This window comes from Symphodus melops (genome assembly GCF_947650265.1).
Source record: "Symphodus melops genome assembly, chromosome: 4".
In the NCBI taxonomy this organism is placed as follows: domain Eukaryota; kingdom Metazoa; phylum Chordata; class Actinopteri; order Labriformes; family Labridae; genus Symphodus; species Symphodus melops.
In genome coordinates this window covers 6,464,251-6,489,199 of record NC_136694.1, presented here as the reverse complement: position 1 = coordinate 6,489,199, position 24,949 = coordinate 6,464,251, and the positions used below count along the sequence as shown (strand labels likewise).

Here is a 24,949-nt window from a genome sequence, read left to right as displayed (position 1 = left end):
TCAAGTTAGCCACAGGAGACTCAATATTTGTTCAGTTTTTTGAGATTTTTTTTGCAATAATTTAATTACCTGGACTAAAGTTAATCCAACTCCAAAAAAGACAGCGGATTGGACAGGCTATTTAGTGTGAAACAGTGACCCTCTGGTTCCTACTGAATGAGCTACTGCTGCCCCTTAAATGAGGGTTTCTCACAATTTAAGTCATACTTCTAATGTTTCGTGCCTACACAGGAAGTCAAATGAATCATTAAAGAAAGGTGAAGAGTAAGTCTCTAAGTTTTAGGTGTTGTATGGGTGTGTATCCTAAAATTCATTCTTAGTTCGTGAAAGTTAGTTTTGCGCTCAGGGAATTTTAAATCCTCAGTACTTTGTCTCTCTTTTCCACTGATGTGACACTTGAAATCACCATTCTTCATGTGTTAATTTAACAACACTTCAAATAATATAATACAGTAAATAATTGTTGATGATATTAGGAAGAAAAATAACTTAAAACAGAACTTGGTACTGTTACACTTAACACAGAGACTACATTTGTTGGAATAGAAGATTTTCTGTTGAACCTTTTTTAATGATTAAATAATAATTGAATGATTAATGATTAAATAATATTCGAAAGAAACCCCAAATACCACAAAGCAAAATAAATCAAACCACACAGCAGTTTCATGAAAAAATAAGCTGTACAGGTTTCCCACATTATCTGAAACTATAACCTTTGCATTTATCTATGGATATCTCTACCGACCTACATACCTACCTACCTGCTTTATTAGCATGGAAAACATGGCTAAATTGAAAATAACAAAACATATAATATAACAAATAAAATAATATAACAAACACAAATACATTTAAATATATACACTTAACATTTCAGAAAGTTTTAAGGTGTTTTGTGCATGTGTGAACTGAGCTCTAGACTGGAGGAGGAGGAGAATCTGAAAGGAGAGTAACAATGTTTTTACAAGCACTAGAATTTCAGAAAGGACAGCCCCTAAAATCCTCCTGATCTGCTTGTTCACATGTGTACCTCACAGCAGGAGTCAATCTGGTCAGGCAGGAGGGGGGCAAGAGGTGTCCTGAGGCAAGACATGACATGAAAAAAATGTACCTGGAAGTGGTGGAGGATGTAACAGAGTCCACTTTACAATGCTATAAAGATAATATGTGCCTTTATCTCGATGAAATTTGTAGCTTGACAGAATTACAATATTAACAAAAGAGTAGAGAATAACAAACTTAATGCAACAGCATAATTACATGCACTGAGATCATACTGGTCAAATGCTTACAGTCTTGTTAACCAATCCCTGAGAATAAACGTTTCTAACCCTCCAGCTAGTTTAAGGTGAATTAACATGATGATATTCTGCTGCATTCTCACTTCAGCTCACTTGAACTTCATGTGAAAAAATACTGGGGAGCTCACCCTGAAAACTTCAGGAGTTTTGTGGAAGTGTGAAAGCACTGCAAGTAAGACTATCTCGAGATATTCCCATATGCGTATTATGAGTTCACAATTTGAAATGATTTAATTTTGATTACAATCCTGAGTGTTTGTTGTCCACAGTTGTCTAGTTGTTGTCATGTTGAGTGCCTCAACATGACTGGAAAGGCTGAGGGGTCTTTCTAACCTCGTAATTTTCTAGTTGGAAACCCACGCCAGTTCTGTCTGAGGGTCTTTGGTTATAGGCTAAATTGATTTCAGCTGACCTTCACTGCCCACCCCTCTGATGGAGAGAGTTCTTGATGATGATGATCTAGTGCTGTCATAGGAGCTGAAATCACAGATCCCTACACAGACGATATTTGATATTAGTTATTTCACGTATGAATCTTAAGATCATTAAGCGTCATATCTTGACATACTGGCTTTTTTTTCTTGTATCTTTGTTCATACTATTATCCTTTGCATTGTTGTAATAAATCAGAACTGAAAATTAAGTCTACCCAGATGTTTTGTTGTTACATTTTTATTCCTTTGTTCTTTTTTTTGAGACGTTTATTTTCTACAAATAAGATCAATTGACATAACTCTTTCATGATCAAGGTCAAAGAGATCATTAAGGAATATCAAAGATACAGAAACTATGAATGTTATTCTTTACTTCATTGCCCTCTATTGACGGAAATTTACATCTGGGCTTTGAGGTTTAAAGTTTCAGTTTCACTTCTCGGTAGCAGAATTTGCAAGCCAACACAATTGTAATGTAATAAAAAAAATTGCCTAATTATGAATGATACCTGAATCTTCAGTTTTAGGCTGGAATGTTGGTTCAGTACTATCATGATCTATTCAGGGATAGTAGAATTTAGCCATTCATATTATCAGTGCTTTGCTCAAAAAGCTAACCTTGGTGACAAACATGAAGAACATTCTTAGTGGAGTGGTCTTAAAGTTTAAAAAGGATGTATACTGATACTCATTAACCACACTCTGTAATAACTACAGCAGAAGCTTTTTTTATGGCATAGTCTATTCTTTCACATTATGTTTTACCAGTATTTAAATCATTTAACAAGTACTGAACTTGACTGAATGTGAAGACAAAATGGGCAAGGTGTACAAGAAATGTTACTCCTCTGGTAACACAGCAGATTCAGGAGCCCTTGAGGAAGGTGTTTACTTTTTCCAATATCTTTGTTGCTTGGTCACTAACAGCAAATGGGCATGAACATTACAGCTCCCAGTGCCCCAAAAAGAGAATATAATGTGTAGAGTGCAGAGTATGTGCTATAGTCGACTGGATAAAAATTGACATCTCAACGATACAAAGATTTTGGCCTTGTAGAAATATATCATTGAAATGTTGTAAACTTATAAACAGTGAGGTATACGCAGGTATACAGAGAATACCCACTTATTTTTTAGTCTCCATAGATACCCACTTCTAAATCCCCTCTTACATGTGACTGTTTACAACAGAGGCGGTTTACCCTACTGGACTGGCCACTTAAAAAATAATTCAGTATGATTTGCTAAAGGCTACACACTTTTTCCACCTCCGCTTATATGAAATAACTATACATTTAAATTGGGATATAACTGCAAAAAAAAATGAACAAGAAGTCTGGAAAGTTGGGGAAATAATTGTAGGTTAGCATTAAACCTGCATAAAATAAATGCTTCCCTTCATTCACCAGCATCCTCAAGCATGCTTCGGTGCTCCCCTGTCCTCCTCCTCCCCCCATTTAAACCTGCTCATTCGCAAGCTTGGGAATAATGTCGCTGTCACCGTTTTGGGGGCTGGGGAGCGCTTTAACCCGGTCACAACGTGGGGAAGTTGCTCACGGTATTTCTGCGTTGCCATGGGGTTTTGTAAAACCTATTGACTGCGATCGGGTCCCTTCTTTTCTTTGAGTCTCTTTGTGGAGGAGAAAAACCCGCTATTACTTTTCTTACGGAGGCGGGGGAAGCAATAGTAGCATCCAAGGCAGGAGGGAGGTACTCCGGTTCAGACCAACTGCAGGGCGAAGCGACGTTACACAGTTAAACCTCCCTCTGCTCTGTTCCAGCGGTGGAGGAAATTCAACTTTCTGAACGGCTGCCACGACAAGAGTTGTACCTGAAGGTGAGTTTTCATTATTTATGTGATTTTGAATAACGTTTCAACACTGTTGAGTGTTGTTTGTTGTTGCACTTGTTACAAATTCAGCCAGTCTTGATCACGGAGCTTTCAGTTGAGCTGACACCTGCGAGGACCGAGCCTGTGCAAGGCAGGTGGATGGGCAGTGAAATCAGTCAGGACTGCCATTCTCATTTTATTAACAAGACCTTAAATTAGACACCAACAGAAATGTAAAAAATGTTAAATCAGATGAGGGCTAACCTTGTTCAACCAGATTTACTACTTACCTTGCCTTTAGCCATGATGAAGCTGTCAGACTGTTTTGAGATTAACTAAATGGTGATGGGTAGTAGCCTTAAATGACAGAAATCCAGAGCAGATCACTTTTTTTTTTTTTTTTTTTTTTTTTTTTTTTTTATCTTTATGAGTGCCAGTAGCCAAATGCCTGATTATAATCTGACTGGAGATCACACTTAAATTTACCACTACATCACCCAGTGATAACGTCAGCCTGCTTATCCATGACTATCATGTTGAATACTGAACTGCAACAGTGAATCATGACTTGTCATTTGATATGGTGAGTAGCAGCCTATTATCTTATTCTCTATTGGCAATACTGTACACTTATATCTGGTCTGTGATGTGACAGACAGTAATGGTTTTATTGTGCAGGGAGAGAGAAACAGTGATGCTAGTATGTAGAAGCTCTGCAAGTTTAGATGTTAATAACACAATTACACTGCATATGCCATATCTGTTGATTTATTGTTATAGCGTGAAAACACAAGGGTTGCCATGTCATGTGTAACTCCAGACAGAGATATGCATGGTTGTTAAAGGCTAGAAAATAAGACAAGGAGAAGGATGATACCCTCCAAGCACTTAAACTAGCCTACAGTTAAGAAGGATAAGTTTTCAAAGATCAACTACTTTTTCTCTCTTTATGCCAAGACAAGATTAGAATAACCTTTAAAGCATCAATCTGTGATATTAAAATCACGGAACAATGATGTTAACATAGAAAAGTTGGTTTTCTCATCGTTACCTATAGCTGTGATTATGGAGATGTGGAAGGAATAGTTTTGTGTGCCTGACATGTTGCAGTTACAGAAGCGATATTTATCATGTAAGCATTGAGATTCTCTCAATATGAATATTTACAAACTGTACAAATGTATCACACAATGTGTGCTTCACATTCAAATGCTGGCTTCCTTTGTGTTTTTATAGCAGATTATTATGCATTTGAGGGAATCCCAGGAAACAGAAAATTGGTTCATAGTTTATTGTAATATGATATTTATGCTCCTTCGGATGCCTCTCTTGTATCGCTTCTGACAAAATTGTCTGAAATAGTTAAATATCCCCAAATACGATTGTCTCAAATACCTTCCCACCACCACACCATGTCGGACTAGAAGTTCTGGTACTCCTTTTAATAAAGCAGCGCTTGTTTAATGTCAATCACAAAAGACCTTCTGAAGGTCAGACTGTGATTAGTGACTGAAATCATCTCTTGCTGTTCTTCAAGTGAAGCAGCCCATTTTTATGCATATCCCATCAGGTCAGACCATAAGCGCATATGTTCACAGCCAGAATGATCAGGAATCAGGTAGCTGCCTGCATTTAATTTCTAGGCCAAAGACAAGAGCCTTTAATGGCACTTGTCATCACACGTGGTCCCCAGCCTCTCTGTATTCAGGGCAGTGGTGCTTTGTGTCCAGAAGTAGGTCGAATGCTTCTCACCAAACAATTTGAGTGAGAGCCAGTAATTGGACAAGCAAAGTGTCGACCGTCTCCCATGCTGGTCCATGTCAGCAGCCAGCCTTCTCACCACTTTATATGCAGCTCTGACCGGACGCATTTCATGGACCTTTCTCATCCTTTTAATCATTCACATTACAAAATGCAGCAAACAGAACTTCTTTTGTAGCTGCATATAGACTCATTCCTCATATGTTAGTGGCTGGCATACTAAGCTACAAATACTAAGCTATATTTCTTCTTGTATACCAGAAAGATGAGTTATAGCATCAGCATATGACAACCTTTCACCTTGGACCTTCAATTTGAAAATGAGAGGGAAACCTTTTAGACCTTTAGAATCAGTCTGATGTTATTATCCACATTAAACCTTAAAATGCTGTTTGACCAACCAAAAGGGTGAGTTCCACACAGCTGTTGAATAACTAACAATAACTCTCCTTAAAGTTTTTCATTATAACAAAAAGTTGTATTCAACGTTTTAAGATCAACCAAGAGGTCAAAACTGTCAACCTTTGGCATCATACATTGGACTGTATAGTTGTGTGATGTAAAACATGAGACTAACAGTGTTTCAGCTTGGTTCCAATAAAGAAAGAACATGAGCTAACATTAAGGAAAGGAGCTTTCATTTGTTCTAACTTCCTAATCTACAGCTGGTTGAACTTGTTCTCAAAACATGACAGAAGGAAGCTGCTTGCTTTTAAATGAACAAAGTAGTGGGTACTTGTCGTGTCCATTCGTTTAGTTTATTTGAATCAGGGACAGTGGACAAAATAACATTTGTCTCAGAACATCAAAGATGATAACTTGCACATTTGCATTTGTTGTCCTTGGGCAGATGATAGCGACAGTTAAATACAGATCAACCAGTCACACAGGCACAGACACACACACGCGCGCGCGCGCACACACACACACACACACACACACACACACACACACACACACACACACGTTTGCTGCTGACATAGCTTTTTAGCTAAAAACTAAGAGGGAAAATGTAAGCTTTGTAGGAACATCTAAGTATCTGCAGTGGGAGACAATTTTGCATGTGTAAGACCTGCCACACATGTTACTGTTCTACTACTTTTATTTATTTATTTGTTTTTTTCAAGAAGAACAGAAACATCATCATCTTAACCCCAGTTGGGGCTGTGCCAGTACTAAACAGAAATAAACAGTCAAGTTAAGATCAGACTGCAACCTCCACATTAATCTTGCTGTTTGCTACACAAAGACACTGGGACAAAAAGCGTTTTAAAAACAGGAATTTAGAACGTCAACACAATAACATTGTTGGAAGAAAAAAACAAAACAAAGGTACACCAAATAGGATGTGTTTATTTTATAATCTTCCGACCTGCACACCGTGCTGACACAGAACTAGTCAATTCGAGCACATGCTGTAAAGATGTTAATTGTAACAAAATACATTATCACAGCAGTCTTCCATTATATAGTGTGTAAACCAATGTGAAATATATCTGCAGCTTCCCTTCTGTCGGTCTGTCTGTCTGTCTGTCTGTCTTCACAGTGTTTTCCTGTGTTCAGGATATGTCATGACATCATCAATCAGACATTAGTTTGGAGCACTCAGACAACAGTGCACAGGGAGTGAGGTTAGGATGTAAAAAGGGAAGCCATGAGGTTTCATTGCTGTTCTCCTCTGTGTAGCTTCAGCTTTCTCTCTGTGTTGTTGATTTAAATAAAATCTACAGGTGTGTCCATTTTACTGAGGTCAGAGCGGGGCGCACACACAGCACAGTCTTGTAATGGACTGAAGTGTACTTCAGATATATGCTTTCCTGCAGTTCTAAGGTGTGGGCGTGTTCATACTTCTGCACGTAATAGTCCAAAAACACTTAGAAAACACAATGTTTTATTCCTCTAATCCACAGCCGTGCTTGTCTTTACTCCTCTTTGCCTTGGAGTCAAAATGTGAATATAGATCTTTTTTATCAGCTTCAGTCAAAGTGAACATAAAACACATTGGTTTTAAATCTTCGTTGTGGAAGGGTTTCAGATTACATCTTTACTGGTGTTTAAAGAAGTAAAAAAGAGATGGAAATTATGCTAAAAGTTTGTTTATTTTCTTTCCCTATAAACTATGGTTGTTTCTTTAATATAAGTTGAGTATTGATTGCAAACAACTAATTACTGCACATAGGGTATGCAGGTAGTCTGCAAAGGAGATGAGCAAGTGTGTTTTTAGGTAAATTCAAAATTACATCCCCCAAATTCCCGCAAGGCCATCAGGTGGTGAGGTGTGGTAATTGTTTTTGTGTAACAAAACATAGCTGAATAAAAACAATGGTTAAATAGCATTTTATCAGTCCATGCTTTGTTTCACTGAGGGATTTTTAACCTAAAAAAAGAGCAATGGGATCTTGAGTAGCATGATAGACTTTGTGATCCCACTCAAAGGGTGTATCAGAAACAGTGTGGCTGAGGTCTCCGTCGAAGTAACATGTGATGTTACGATGTTTCACATTAAAAAGTAAATGTACGTCTTAGCTGTGCACAGTCTCAGTGTTTCCAATGAGTTGAGTGATGTGCTGAATCTTTTTTTTTTCCATTTTGTAATTCGTTGTTGTTGGCAATGGGAAAAATTGAGCTCTAAAACTCATGCAGGTCAGCAGTGTACTGTATGTATGCTGATAATGAAACTGTACAAATACCAGGATTGGGTTGAGCTGTTTGATGGTAGACATGGGGTGTGGAGCCTAGTACAAACCCAAGGCCCTAATTGAGGTTCAGCTCAGGCACCAGAGCGCTACAAGCAATTACAGTGACGACTCATGCTCCTTGTGCTGTGGGCAGAGTTGAGAGTGCTGCAGCCCCGCCATACCTGAAACCCTCCTCTTTCATGTTTGACACTGATGACAGACGGGAAGGCATATATACCAACCAGTATTTTCTGGAAATGTTTGGCTCCATGAAAAATTCATCTGCTTGCCTGCACTCAGACAGTGTGCATATTTTTCAAAAGAGATTTTATGATACCTGTGACCAGTTCAGAGTAGAGATTGAGGAGTACTGAACATAAATCACTCTACAGCTGGTGATGACGGATGGAGGAGTAAAGGACATAAAGATAAGATAAGAGGTGCTTATCATAAGAATCAAGGTTTTATTCCTTATTTAACAGGCTGCTGCATCATTTTGGCCTCTGGGTGAACATGATCAATGACGTTTTGCGCTGCACACACAATTAATCAGCGACATTAAAGCAGAAGGACAAACCTGCACTAAGGTCACGGTTATCATGAATGTTCAGTGCTTCGTTTCCAAGCAAGGTGCATGACAGGTCAGTTGTCAAAACTGTGCTTTGCAGATTACCTGCCTGAATTTGTATTTTGGCTTGTCATTGTCCTTTTTCAAGATGCACAAAGGCTGTTTCCCAACGCGGGAATATTTTTACTCCGACATGTTTTATCTGTCAGCTAAAACCGTCTTTACATTTATTATAGTTCCTGATGTTTAAGTATTATTATTTCAGAAAAGATATATGATTATTGTGGCAGCATCATTTACACACATCTTCCACTTGGGCTATCCCCCCCCCCCCCCCCCCCCCTTCCCAGCATTTTTATGAATACGCTTTTCATCAGATTCAAGTAAAGTCAGCGATGTGTGTTGGTATTCTGTCTCTTATGGCTTGAGAATAGTATTTTGTATCTTAAATAAATCAATTTTACTGGGACTGGGGCCGGGTTAAACTGATCAGTTTAGAACAGGAAAGCCGTAAGAGGACATTTTATGATAAGAATGATAACACCACAGAGACTTGCTGCCAGCTTTAAAGTCATTTTCTGATTTTACTGCCCTGATTCTTGCTTTCCCCCTCAGATTTATAACGTCACTGTTGAATCACATCCAAGGTTCTTGTTGGAAAAAAAAAAGGAGAAAATGGGCAACACAAGAATAAGAACAACAAAAGAGACAGTTATGCCTCAAAGAGTAAGAAGTTATTGCCCTGTAGTCACTGGGATTCAGGGGTGATTTCCATTTCAATTGGGTCTGAATTTGGGATAAGTCATGCATACAGAGGTAAGATGAACAAAGAACATCGAAATAAAAGTGACAAATGTAGAGAATGGAACAGAAGACGGTGGTATCACTGGCTTTGTGTCCCATGAAGGGTATTGTGTGAGGCTGCATGGATAACGTTGCAAGGGGACCCCTGGGACATGAAGGTGAAGGGCAAAGAGGATGAGGGGAGGACACAAGTGACAAGCTGAGGACACACAGGACAAACTGGGACAGAAGGAACCCCTCACAATATGTTGCTTTGATGTTTGTAATTTTTATCCATTCATTAGATGAAATAGTACAACCTCAGTGTTCTACATCTAAAATGTCTCATTTTGTAAAGATAGCAGTGGAAAGCCTCACACTTACTGATTCATGATCAGAGCTGGATGGTCTCGAATTGGATGAGGTGGACACACCGAATGTTTTGAAATGGACACAAGGGTTCTGACATGTTTTCATACGTCCTTGATACCCCCTTTTCCCAGTGTTACAGTATAAATTCTATCGAACTTTTATTGAACATTTTTTATTTATTGTAAGAAAGATTATATTGAGATATTTATCGTTATCGCCCAGGCTGTGTTGGCAAACATGGAATCGTTCTCTATTAACCTCCAAGCACATGTTATGCAAGCACAGCCCGTCATTCATTGAACCTTAACGCTTTTCTATCAATGGCAATTTAACATTGAAAATGTCTGAAACTAATGAAGTCATTGGAAGTTACATTTTAACATCTTGTACTATTTACCTGGGGATGATTTTATGGATTGCAAAGGTCATTTTTCTGGAGGTGTCTTATCTCACTCATCCGACCCTGACTTTTCTTGGCATTATGATCCACATTTACCATATCATTCGTTTGTTTGTGTGAAAATTGATTTAATACTGTCAAAATTGAGCTATTACAGAGTCCTCTTCATTGCAGTGCTAACCTTAACTCACTCAACATGTAATGCCAGGGGCCAGGAAAACTCTTTAACAGGAGTGTAATCTTTCAGCTTATGGCAGCAACAACATTACAGTATGCTGAGAAAACATCAACAATTTTGGCCTTCAAGACAAAAGCCATGGTAGCTTTCACTGTAATTTATAATTTAGCTGCGGATACAGCATTTCTGCAGGTCTTCCCCTGCCTGTTATTTTGTCATCAGTCCTGTCAAAACCTCTCTCTTGCTCTGCCTTAGCACCAACAACCTGCTCCCTTCTATAGACATTTGGCTTAAAAAAATCATCTGCAAGCCTGCTACATTATTGAGTTTACTTGTTGCTAATTTTGCCTCTCACACAATTCTTAAAAGAAAAATCAGTGATGAAGTATTGGTTCACATCGCTTTGATTCCATTTGTGCCAGTACACTATTGCAGTGGTTTTATTTCTGTTTTTTTTTTTATGAAGAGTGTTTTAATTAAAAAGAAGTGAACATTTAGTTGTCATAGCGGAGAGTTTGCTGGACTTTTTTGCTTATGGAAAGACAGGAGCTTGAAAATTCTAAGAAACGTCTGCCTAACAAGCTCTTCCACCTTGTAAAATAGTTCAGTGGTTATTTACTGTGGTGCCTTTATACCCAAGTAAAGTTGTGCTGTGTTCCATTTACCTCAGAACTGGGAAGTTGGAGCTGGGAATGACGTTCCACCCGAGTTGACCGTGTTCCAGTTGCAAGTCGGAAAATAACAGGAGTACCTTTGTTTTGTTAGCTAATACCAGATGATAACTACACACTACGTGATAGCTTGTACACAAAAACAACATGACAACATGTCCACAGATTTGATTACACAAAAAGAGCAGCAAGTGGCTAATAAACACTATAGTTACAGCTTTTACATACAGTTGATGCATGGAGCAGCCCTGGAGTCTAACTTGGGTTACTCTGATTTGTAAAGATGACTTCAGAGGGTGTTCCAGTTGACACTTCTGACAAGGAACTTGAAATTTCCCACTTCCCAGTTCAACTGGAGAGCAACATTACTTCAGCTTGCACCACCTCACAAGCTCAATAACACAAGCAAGTTAGCCTTAGCTCGCAGAAGCGTTAGCTCACTGAACAGTTGTGATGAATAAGTTTTAGTCAGATTCTCTTAAAGTGGGATTAAAAGACAGGAAATCTTTGACAGTTTGACATTAGAGACTGCCTTGCTGTTGTTTTGAGTGTACATTACTAACAATGAAGTCCAAAAATGTGTAGGGGGGAAAGAGTGAGCTCATGAGTGGCAGACTTGCAGGAAATACAATGAGAGGATTACTAAATGGTATACGCTTGGTAGTCCTTAGATTTCTAATCAGTCATAAAGATGGACAGCCTTCAGATTTTTCCATTTTTGTTCCAAAAAATCTGAAAAAAAACCCCAACAACTTGAGCCCTTCATTATAGAGAGATTTATTGTGTGGATGGCTGAAAAAAAAAGAAGTATTTAAATAGAGGATAGCAATAAGTAGTAGTGCTTTAATGCACTTGTAAAAAAAGATTCCAGTCTGTGTTCCACTGGCAATGTGGTTATTTTGTCAATAAAACAAAACCTTTGGAAATAAGTGACACATAATTTAACAATTTCATACAAACCCCAAATGGCCTTTGCATGTTTTGAAAAAATACACCTGATTCAAAAATGTGATGTTATGCTGTACAAGTCTGTTCTAGATCATTTGAATGTGACAACGTGTCCCTTAAGGGTTGCATTCCGTCTCTCTGTAGGTGAATAATATGAGTTGCTGTGACAGGAGACAGTGAGGGCAGCTGTGCTCTTTGTCCAGAGGCTTCCCCCTGGGAACTAATTAAACAGTATTGGACTGCGTTGGGTCCTGTAACTGGACTACTGGGAGCCCCAATCCAGTGCAGCGCCATGTATGTTGATTTGGTGTAAACATGCTAGCCCAGTCTCGGCTTTGCATAGTAAGAGCCTGTTTACTGGCCCACTGAGCCCCTGAGTTAAGCACTGCACTATCCTCCAAATGGAAGATTAGAGAGCAGATCAAGCATGATTAGAATACAGAAACAAAGAGGATGCCCTGCTAAGTGGTCAATTTGCTAAGTGGGCTAACACATGTGCAAGTACAGCCTTTTTTTCTGCATTGATTGGTCACAAATTGTCCTTTAGGTTTGATCATAGCTGGGAAGTATGCAGACAACAAATGACCTCATTATTTGGTTCTCGTGGGGAAACAAGAATTTATAGATTGCCATTCCCACTGCAGACTCTTATGAGGTAATTGAGCATTTGACTGTGTCATATATTTTATTTATATTTAGCATTTTCTCATTTTATTTTGTGAAAGAAACCGTTTTTGTATAGTCCTTTAGGGTCACCTGTAAAAAAGCCCTTACCTCCTCCAGAGAGACCAAATGTTGAGGTGGGTCTTGCCAAGCTTGTAAAAGTCCAAATTAATTCATCAGCTTGGGGGAGGTCTGCTCTTTTTACAAGCGTGACCCGCAAACCAGCTCTGAACTGCCGACCTTCTTGACCTCATCATTTTTATAGCTCAAGATTTTTTGGGTGTAAACCAAGACTTTTGTGCAACTAGACTTTATGGCCACATATTTGAGTACAAAGAGTCTAACCTTCTCACATTTTCTGTAGTTTACAGCTCTGATGAGAGTTGGGAGAACCAAAATAAGACCAGTATTAAGGTAGAATTCTCATTTGGTCGAGCTTTTAAGATGTTGAGGCGAGAAGGAGAGATTGGTGCAAACTCCCACTTGGTGCATTTCAGACTTATTCATACAAGAGACCAGTGGTAGGGGCAGCTACTGTTTATTTGTTTTACCTAACCCTTTTCATGATACATTTCCTGAGTACAACGTTTAGTGTTAGGCTATTTATTGTATTGCACATTTTACATTATAATGATATAATTTAAAGACATTATGTAATTGTGTATTTTGGTTTATTTCAACATTTCTCTGCATTTGCATTAACATTTCAAAAGTTCATAATGATAAAATATTTAGTTCCATGGCTGAACTTACCAAATGTTATTCCAATAAATATTTGTAATCATTTCTCGAAACACAGCTTTCCATGCACTTTCTTTACTTTGACAGAAAACAGGTCTTTCTATTGGCTCTGACCCAAAATAAGATAGCATTGTCATTTTTTGAAGGACATGTTTTGAAGAACAGAATAAAGAAGAAGAATTACAATAGTTATCAACCTTAAAGGGGACTCTCTGAAAATGAGTGATGTAGGGAAATAAGTGTAACATTGTTCTGTGGCAGAGGCAATGTGTACTAAACAGCCACATGGTAATTTGCTATGTTGGGATAAAAGCAGATCTGTATGGGGAACAGCAGCTGATGTTTGTCTGAGATTTATCCTGTTGTAAATAAGATGACAAATGCTTTTACATATAACAAAGTACCTTCCAGCTCAGTTCTAACTTATTTTGGCTTTTCATCATGCTTTAATCAAGGTAGAATATCCTATCTAGGGAAACACTTGCACTACAATTCTTCACCTTTAAAAAAAAATAATTTTATGCTCGCAACAAATGAAAAGTCTATTGAAAAAACCACAAAACAAGAATATTGGATATTCTTTTCTCTCATCAGAGAAAATTAAATTGCATCTCTACTGCAGACCCCTTGAATCTTAGAATCTGTATTGAGTGCGGTTTGGATTCACTACATGCCGCAAGAGTTCAGGCACTGGTTAGGTTACAACAGACTCCACATTGTTCTGAGCCAGAATCTTTAGCTCAGTTTCTCGAGTCTGTGTATGAACAAAGCCCGCAACATTTCAGTGTGAGAGTCTTTGCCAGTTGGAAACTGCTTAAAGGCACAAAGCAATGGCTTAGAGAAACACAAACAGATCAATAGAGGTGATCCTGGAGAAATCCTACTTTGATATCCAAGGCTTTAGTTTGGAAATACTCCAATCTGTTTTGATGTGACATATAACACAGGCTTTTTTTCTGTCTGGATGGATGCTGACTTCCCTATGGCTTTCTGCTGATCCTTACGGTTTCATTGAGTGTGTCACAAGCCAGAGGCAATGTGTCATCTTCCTGGCAAAGAAGGCAGGATGGTGGTCTTAAACTTCAGCAGCACAACGGCTGGAGATAACATACTGTACAGTAGTAGTTTGTTTTCTTAAACTTTGACATTTGCATTTAGATTGACTTCATGCAACTGTTATTTCTATTCTTGAGAGAGTGACAGAGTTTTGTCGACAGCTTCCTAATTATCTTGCATTTGCAGAAAGAATGATAAGAGAAGCAGGATTATTATTCGGTGAAATAGTCTGGTTTCACCGTGTGCAATAGCCACACACCAGCTGAAGACCACTTGTGACTCACAAATTCTCTCAAAACTGGGGATTTTATTCTATAGTTGCTCATGCGTGATGGCTTTTCTCATGAATTAAAAGTAGGAAAAAATACCTTCAAATTGAAAAGAGAATTAGACTCAAAAGATTCAGAAAGGTGGTCAGTTTTTGAGGACTTTGAATATTTATAAAACCAAGACATATATGTCAGCATAACAGGGCTCAGCTGCCACACAGTATGGTGACCTGGATGTAGAGCGGCTTGTAATGCAGCCTGACAAGTTTTCCAACACATTATTACATATCCTTGCATGATAAAATGCTCCTCCAATTTCCCTGGGGTGCAGTGTTGATGGATCTTTAGGGTTGCATAATTCTGGGAATTTTCAAAGTTGGAAACTTTCAATTGGAATAAACGGAAATAAACCGAGAATTTACAAAATTGAAGGGATCTTAAATTGGGGAAAATGTATTTTAGCATCAGCTTGACTAAAACAACCAGATTTGAAGTAAGTGCATATATCAATGCTATAGCACACTGCTTACTGCAGGGCTATTGAGGCCGCGCCCCCATCACATACACAGATGAGTTCTAGAACCGTGGACCACACTTTGAGCCCAGAGCACAACACTATTGAAGCCACACATTTTAGCCCGTGGACTACATAAAGGAAAGTGAGTTTGGATGATATTATGGGTTAATGCAATTTAAAAATGTGATGTTAATCTATTGAAATGTTTGTTTTTTAAATTAAATTAAAATTTTGGAGGTCTTTTTTTTGGATGTCTGCTTATACTAGGACAGAGTGTTAACATTTATGCATGGATATGATATACTTGCTGATTAAATTACCCTCAAGTTGATTCCTATAAATTCTCATAATTCCCATGGAAAGTTTCTGTTTTGGAATGCTTTCAAAATTCCCAAGCTTAACTTCTCATTGAAAGTTTCCAGAAACTTTCCACCCCTTTGCAAATCTAATCTCAACAGGTCTGAAAGAGAGAGGGAACCCAAGTAGTATATAAATAAGTGGCTTGTTGACAGTAAAATTATGCATTGAACAGTTACTAAGTGTAGCAAATCAGCAGTTTTTCTTAAAATGTACTAAAATGTATGATGCAAATGGCCCTGTCTGCGAGCTGACAGGCATCTCCTGTGGATAATACACCCAACTTGAAAAATACGCAACTATCCCTTTATTGTCACGTGGTGTCACTTCTGTAATTTATCCATCCAACAAATATAGTCTAAACAAGAGACTGACGTCTCTGCAGGGGTCATGATAATTTATGGAACCACGGTGTGCATGGGATGACAGTTTGACACAGGATGCTCACCGAGATCCCCCCAGAAAGCACATATAATTGACACCATTAGCCTTGAGGTCTGACAGCTTTCTGACAGCTGATGGATTCACATGAGCTTTCCCTCACGCGACATACAAAAAATTAATACCTCCTGTTTTACACCTCAGTAATCCCTTTCTAACAGCATCTTGCCCCAGCTGAGCCACAGTTCGCGCCTGTGTCATTCAGTGGTTTTTATGCTTTTCAGAGTGCAAAGTGGGCAAAACATTGGCAAAGATTTTTTCCACAGGTCTTATTCCCCCAGGGTGTGTCTTCTTTTTTAACTGGTGCTGTTTAGGGCCCTTAGCTGTGCTGTGTGGCGTAACTCACCTGCTGTTGAAACATTTGGATCATATCCCTCTGCTGGGAGAAGTCCCTGGTTCCCTGTTTGTAGCCGGACCTGTGTTACAGATGGCTTCACTTCCTCCTGTGGTTCACCAGTGGAGGAGGTGTGGGGGGGGGGTTTGAAGGTTACAGGCAGGTCTTCCTCTGTTGTACCGTGTCGAATGTCATTACTAACACACAGAGGCCTCTTTAATACTTGAGCCCCTCTTTTTCTTTACCACCTGCAGTGAGGTGGGATTTTAGCTGGGGTCGAAAGTGTGCCGAGGCAGTGCTATTAACCCTGTGTATTGTGTCTTCTTAAGAAGGCCAGTCCTTTAGCAGACATTTCCTGTGTGCGTTATAGAACAGATTGCAGTGCTTCCAGTGACAACAAACATTCATTTGTGACTTTTAAAGAACCCTTCTTTATACATTTTATTCCAGTTAAACAACCCTTGAATTTCAACCTTGTAAAGCAAACCAAAACTGCTCCTTCTTTCTTTCAGCTAACTCAGGGCACGATCACACTGTCCAGTTTGTTTGACCTGTGTGATCGCTTTGTACTGTGCTCAAGCACGTGGCTCCAGCCTTCATGATGGAGAAACCTGGAGTGTTCTGACGAATGTGACTCAAAATAAGATACAAAGTAGCTGTCATGTTCTCTGTGTAGTTCTTTAAAGTGTGGACGTGGGCTCGACATCATGTCTCTTTTCTTTTTAAAAAAAAAATTATATCACGACTGTATCTGATTAAAATGACTCAAAATTAGCCTCAAAGTCAGAGAAAAATTGCTCTAAATCGTGCAGTCAGTCAATAGTGCTTAAGTGTGGTACGGGACAACTTTGTTAGTGTGAATCAGCCTTAGTCAAGAAGTAAATAGCAGCCCTCATCTTATCTGTAACAGCAAAATAATGTAAAGATTTATTCAACAACTAAAAAAGGAACTTCTGTCAAGCCTTTGTAGCTTTAGGAGTGTGTCATGCTTTCACAGAGTGTGTCTTGCTTTCACAGAGGCACTTCTATCAAAGTGAAGAGAGGATTTATAAGCAATCACTGCGTGGTATTTGGAACCAATGCATCAGGGAGATACAGTATAACCTACAGTAGGCTCCTCATACACCATATCTTCTCATGATGAAATGTTCAATGTCATTATTTCACCACCCTTTAGACATATAATTCAATTATTTTGCTGTTGCTTGAAAGTTTTCTTCATATGATGCTAAAAGCGTCATATTGCATCACATGAAGAAAACTTCCAGGCAAAGAAAAATATATTTTTCTCATCTCAGGGCAAAATGAGGGCTGGATTCATGACCATTCAACACTACTACCATGTTTCTAATGATACACAGCTTCATGTAAATGGGTGAAGTATCCCTTTATGTTCTCTGAATTGTCATCATCTCGATTGTATCTCTGGGTTTGTATGAGGTGTGTTGAAATCATAATGTTCTGTGTACTGGCTTGTGTTGGATCATCATTATAGTAGCACAAATGGTAGTACACCTGTGATTGCAGGAACTATTGAAATTCTTTTACTGTAGAGACTGTGAGGTGATTCATGTAGCTCGAGGAGCATACTGTTGCTAGGAGCATAGGCATTACTAGTAGAGTCACGTTAGTCTGTCCAAGCCCTGTGAATTGTGAAATGGGGCCGATGCTGGTCAGACAGCCATAAGCACTGGATTCCATTTTGATGCTCAGTCTAATATGCCCAAAACCTGCACTGAAAGGAACCAGGGGGCAATGTTCCCTCTAAGCTGCGCGCTTGTGCAATCGCGCACTGCTCGCACATTCTCAGCGCACAAGAAAATCTATGCAGCGCATAAAATAAAATTCAACATAAACGTATTAATTAATATCTAATATTAGTCCTAATCTTATCGAATCAATTAAACCAATAATAATAACAATAATAATTTTGTTTTCTGTACCATTTTGCAACGTAACTCAGTGAGTGACAGGTGTCCAGCCAATGATATGATTCGGTTCACTTACGCTACGCAGCCAATCATTGACAGTGCTTGCATATTAACCCTGCCCATTCGCCCCACGCAGGTTAGCTAGCTAACAACAGTGCGGTGGAGTTACGATAAGCAAATGTTAACCCCTTATCATGGCGAAACGAACGGGCAGCGACACATCCACTCACCAAGCCATTGTGAAAAAGAAATGCGGTTCTTTTAAGATGGAATGGCTGTCGGAATATGTTCAAATAGAAGAACAAGCGGTGAAACTGGGTGACAGAAATCGTCTTGAAGTGGCACATTTGGACCAGCTGATGCGCATAAAGTCAAAGCAAGAAGCAGACGAAGCCATCAACCTGGACAAAGTGTACAACCATTGGAGAAGTGAGAAGGACAGACGTGAAAAATAAGGTAAAATTTAAGTCAGATTTGTGCATATTCTAGTGACATTTACAAAGATTTTTTACTTATGGATATTAATCATTAAATGATGTTACTACTAGACAATGTATGGGTAGTAGAAATGATAATAAAAAACTGAGTAATTACATATTTTACAGACAGAGTTACAGGAATTTACACTGTATCACAAGCTACAGCACACGTCATTGTGCAAAATGTGAATGTTTTAATGTGAACAAAATGTTATGTCTGAAAGGTGTATATGTATCACTTCTTCCAGAACAGGACCCTCACCCAGGCCACAACTGGACCTCACCCAGGCCAAAGCAAGACTCTTCCCATGGCCAAGCAAGACTCTTCCCATGGCCAAGCAAGGCTCTTCCCATGGCCAAAGCAAGACTCTTCCCATGGCCAAGCAAGACTCTTCCCATGGCCAAGCAAGACTCTTCCCATGGCCAAGCAAGACTCTTCACATGGCCAAGCAAGACTCTTCACATAAAACATACTACACATCTCATGAACAACAAGATTTTTGTCTTTTTCCTTTAAAGTTTGTCAAATCACTTTAAAAAGTAAACTAGTGAAAATTGCTGCTGTAATTCGATTCTTTTAATAAGCCATGTAACTTGCTTTGATCCAAGGTTTTGGACAGGTATGATACTGGTGTGTGGCCACAGCGTGCACATCTGATGTTGCTCACAGTGGTCCTTAGTGTGCTCAGGGAGCTTGTGTGTATGCCCAGACACATGAAAAATTAGAGGGAACATTGCCAGGGGGGTTTGTTTGTTTTTTTGCTCAACAATTGGTAAAAGTCGGTGGAAACGTGCACTCTGTGCTCGGCGACTGGAGTCTGCTACTTGGATTTGACTTATTCATGGGGCTGCACGATTCTTGCTGAAATTTAAATCACGATTTTTCTTCCTTGGGAATTGAGATCACGATTCCCTCACATGATCGTTCTTTAATCAACTCTTGAGCAAAAAATGCTGCTCCAATTTATTTCCTTTCTGTGTGCCACTGCCCACGTTTGTGGTTACTATAGTAACAGTGACTGACAGCGAAGCGTGTAAATGAGGAAAATAAATGAGAGAGGTATGGGGCCCTTTTAGGCTAGTTTATGGCCTAATCCTTGAATTAAATGTGTGGTTAGCTTAATGCTATGTGGGACTGATATATCAAGTGGGATTCTTAAGCAAAAAACGCAGAGAGCGTGTTTTTGAATGCATAGGGAAATATAAGCAAGTTAATCGTCACCATTTAAAAAGGAGAGCACATGTATGTATGAATTAAGGTTGTGATTTTTTTGATGATGAATTATGAAGCCTTTATTCATGGCTTATTTTTTCTTAATAATAAGAGATAAAAGACTTCAAACCTAAAAGGCTGTGTAAAGCATGAAAGACAAAACTGGGAAAAAAGCCACTTTGATCAATGCTGTATGTGCTTTAGTTTAGTGAATAAAAGGGATGTTGTTCAGAGCCATTTGGTCCTGGTGTTGTGAATGTAGCCGGGCTACTATCCGTACTACATAGTACATTAGAGCAGGTTGGGAAATCCCTCCTTGTCTGACCAGAGCCAGGAGCTCTGTGTCCCAGAATGCAGACCACAGCAAGTCCACAGCCATCATCATTAAGGCAGTACGGCTGTAGACACTAATGGCTGTCCCGGTTTTGCTGCCTCGGCACATTCAGAGAGCTCATCTGAGACCCGAGAGTGTGAACACATGAATTAATTTAAGAGAGATGAATTTGTGGTCTTGTTCCTGAAGGGTGTAGGCCTTACAAAAAACGTTTGTGCTGAAGCGCAATCACCACAGCATTAGTTATTCCATCCTCTTTCAACGAGCCTTAAATCACAGGAGGTCGCTAATTGAAGAGTTTGTCTTTGTTTATCTTCATTTAAAGGCTGGGAGAGACAGTGCTGTTTTCTCATTTCAGTGTAGGGAAGCAGGAATGGGGAGGGAGACCTACAGCAATGGCAGTATAAAACTGGGGGATGGGTGTGGTTAAATTGATGTGCTTTGGGTGTGCAATAATTCAAGATTTTTAATGCCTATATAAACATAAATATATACAAACCACAAATATTCTAGCTTTAAAAGCTGATATTATAAATCAGTGCTATTTGGCAATAAAGTGTTAAATGCAGTATTTTAAAATCAATACAGGCCCATGACCAGGCACATTCATCAAGTTGTTTCTGTAGTCATGATAAAAGCTTTACACGGCCATCTCTTTCCAATTACATGCAAAGGCGGATCCAGTATCCCCCCCCCTTTAGAAGGCAGTATAGATTTTTAGCCAGCCAAATGAACTCTTTACTGAAGAGCCTGCAGTCATCGTGTTTGCCCCATTCCTGGTGTTTGCCGCAGTATCCCCTCCTCCAAAGGTACAGCACGAATATAAATCAATAAGCTTTCAGATAAATTTTCCATTGTGAATCTCAGTGCTTGCAATAAAATCCATTGATCGATAGAATTAAAATGATGTGGTTCACTTTTATCCTTGTCAGGCTGATCAGTTATAATGTCATGGAGAAGATTTGTTCTGGTCTTAGATAATTCTGTATTTTCTCTTTAAAAGGGAAGGATTTGTCAGGATTTTTCCCCTGATATTGCATGATGTATGATTAAACTTCTTACTCTAATGTTGTTCTGGCAGATAGAGGGGGGTCATTGATGATGATTATCCCAATGGCTGAGCTCTTTCCTTCCTGATCAATACTCATTGCAGGAGATCAATCCTCCATACGAAGCAGCGGCTGTTATACCCAGTCAGGGTTCCTGGGAGAAACCATTTTGCTCGCACATGTGCTACCTGCATACATTTAGCATGAGCTACGAAAGGCTGACCCACACTAGCTATGGGAGCTGAGCCAAGTTTTGTATTCAATAAACATTTGCTTCTGTTGTAGCAATAAACTACATTTATCACAATTAGATCTGTCATTAGAGGACGAGATTGATTTCAGGGTCACCTTGCAGCATAGAAGAAGAGAGGCCATTACAAAATATTAATGGATAAAGTACGCAATTTAGAGAACTAAGTGTATAGGATTGAAAAGGAGGTGTCTGAGACAAGGAGACCTGTGATTGCATGATGAAATCCAATCTTAGTTGTAGTGTCAAAGGCTCTGAGGAGGGTATTACAAAAGTAGAAATAAACTATTAGTAAGCGAACAAGCATTTTTCAAAGTTTATCTGTAAACATGCCCTTCATTTTTTACATTTAATAGTTTTGTCAGTTAAAGCTATTTATTAACAATAGTCTATTGTTAATAAATAGCTTTGACTGTTCACATCGGTGTCTTTATCAATGGCATTCTCCGTCTCATTTGGATAGTTTGGATAGTAAATAACTGAATTCGGAAACCAGCTTGAATATTTTTCCACCAGTTATGGAGCTCCTTTTACAAACTGAAGTATCTGATTATCTTCAAAAGATTTAAATTAATTACATTGAATTTTGTACACAATTATTCGTAGCGTCAGTTCCAGCAGCTTGGCTAAAACACCCCTTTAATTTTAAGACCTCAATGTAAATGTTTAGTTGGTTTGCTGCTTTATCAGTGCTCTGTTTTTGTTGAATTCAAATTATTTGCAGTACAACAAAACCCACAACTCTACATTCAAATTCCAGCCGTGTTGAAGTTAACACTGAGGACCTGTAAGAGGTTATTTTACATCTAAATATTACGACTTCAAGCACTTGGGAATCACAACTTCAAACTAAATTAAGTATACTGTCAAGATTGTTCGATTTCTTGTAAGAGATTGACCCTGTATCAAGTGAACTTCACTATCCATTTAGTTTTTCATTTGGTATTAGCAATGTAGCGTTTTGGCACAGCAGAAAAATGGTGATAGTGAATCAAACTGAAGAGTAGAACGCTTGTTGCTAAGATGCAGTGTACTAGTCATTGTTGATCGTTAGGCAGGAGAATATGCATTATGGATGAAGTAGTCATTCTAAATTTAACAGAAACTGTTAAAGGCTTTGAGATGAAAGCTGGGATGTCAGACAGTGAAGCGCGTTGACTCAGACTGACCACAGATCCTGCTGTGAACACAGCATGAGGTAGACTCAGAGATCAATCAGAGATTTTGTAAATGGAGGCAACAGCAAAGACAATTTTTGCTCAGTTCGTCACCAGCGTACTAAAAAACCATCAAAGTGAAATCCAATTTACACTTCTGTCATTATGACTTTATTCTTCGTTTGCATGTTTGTTTGTTTTTTTCGAAGTGAGAGACACTTTGTGTGCCGGATGTAAAACGTAAGCTCTGTTTTACATGTGGTCAATATTTAGTCCTATGTCACAGCTAGAAAGGCTCATCAATGACGCACTGTTCGTTCCTATTGATTTGTTGTATGTGTCACGCAAGGGTTTCAGGGAAAACAAGTTTTACAAACACATGACTTACTTTTGGACTGTCAGCAACATTGTTTTTCTTAAAACATACTCGAGCACAGGAAAACAATGCTTTTTGTTGCTCTATCGTATTTTTTCAATTCTTTCTCCTTCTTGTGAATGTTTTCTGCGAACATCTATTGTCAAATGATCTCTGTATGCTGTCCAACTTCAATATCCTAAACAGACTAATTCCTAAACCTCCCCTTAATAGAGTCTTTCAGTGAGGCACAGGAAGAGGAACAAATGGCCCTATTCAGTAGCGTCCAAAATGCTAATGCCTCCGGCTCTTAACACGTTTTTAAGGGTTCCCATGTCACGACATGGCATAGTCCTCCCTAATGCTGGCTGTGGCTGGAGTCTTCATACAGAAGCCAACAACATTACAGGACATGACAAATATGACAACAAGACAGCTGGTTTTCTGGGGAACAGGGCAACTGAATCATTTTTTTCCCCCTCTGGAAGATGTACACAAGCATGTTATGTCACGCTGAGCATCGAGGTTGTTTTCCATTCTCTGGAGTCACTCAGACCTTTGTTTGAAACGAAGTATGGAACATGACATTTAAAACATCTATAAAAAGATCTCCGTTCTGTGGTTACTTAAGCAGCCCGTCATAGATCACATCATACTTTGTGAACTTTTTGAGCTAAAAAAGTTTCCTGGCGCAGTCATTGGAAGTGTTAGCCATTCTTGTGGGTAATTTTAAATGCCATTGACTATGTGGTCCGATATGTAAATGACGGCAACACTAGGACCTGTACTCTGTGCAAAATAATAAATAGTATGCAGGCAGGCTTAAGTGATTGATTGGGAAAGTAATTATTTGTTATCTGGATTGGTGCTGAAAGGCAGTCCATTGATAATATGTCAGCTGCTCCAAAAGTATTTCTTGAGTGACATTCTGGTTAACCCGTGGAACACATTCAATTTTACATTGACTGGTTTGATTGATCAGACAAGCAAATCCAAGTTTTGACTCATCCGTTGGCGTCCAGGTGTTTCAAACAAACACTGGGCTGTTTATTGAACTACTCCTCAGAAACACCCTTAAAAGTGTTATTGATGTTTTGATAGAGTACATGATAATATGTTTCGTCTATGGACTTTGGAATACTACAACAGCTTGACAAGCTGTCAACAATGCTACTTTTTAAAAAGTGAACGACAGACGTTTCCCAGCCCAGTGATGCATTATTTGACTATTTAATCCTTCACCTCAACCTTAAAGTCCCCACGAAACAGAACTTTGTGACTATCTAACTGCTGTGTTGTCACCTATATCCTACTGAAACAGGAAAGAACCCATCACGAGATTTAAGGCGGGACATAGTGTACATTGGGATGAATTTGATTGAATTGTTGTTTTAAGCGATGCATTTTAATTTGTCCAAAATTAATAAACACCCCTGAGTGTAGGATGAGTACTCAGACATTTTAAAGAAAATAAGAATAGTTATTTTGTTGTAAAAATAATCAGATAATCCTTTAAAAATATATATTTCCCAGATAATGACATATATTTACATTTAACACAGGAACACTGGATTCAAACTGTGAAAATGTATTTTTCCTCAGTGCTTAGATATTGTTATATCCTCTCTGAGGACCAACCTTTGTAACCATTGTGTGAAAGTTATGTCCTTGTGTATTACTGAGTGTACAGTTATTCAAGTTGTTTGCCTTTGCCTGCCATGCAGCGCATACTCCTAAGTAATAAATCATCAGTTAACCGGATTATTTAGCTACCACATGAAGCGAGGTTCAAATGCCTGCCAAGCTCACGATCAGCCAACCTTTTTCTGGGATGGGTTCCAAACCACAAAATAAATTCAAAATGTACCAGTGTTT

General features: G+C 38.8%; 1 protein-coding gene across 7 annotated transcripts in view; it reads left to right on the top strand.

The window, feature by feature from the left end:
* Positions 1 to 3,222: 3,222 nt before the first annotated feature.
* The window catches only part of chl1b (cell adhesion molecule L1-like b), a 63,951-nt gene continuing 42,224 nt past the window's right edge, over positions 3,223 to 24,949 (top strand). For all 7 annotated transcript variants that reach the window (XM_079342337.1, XM_079342342.1, XM_079342338.1 and 4 more), the window contains exon 1: positions 3,223 to 3,575. The gene's annotated coding sequence lies outside the window, so the exon portion shown is untranslated. The remainder of the gene's footprint in view (positions 3,576 to 24,949) is intronic.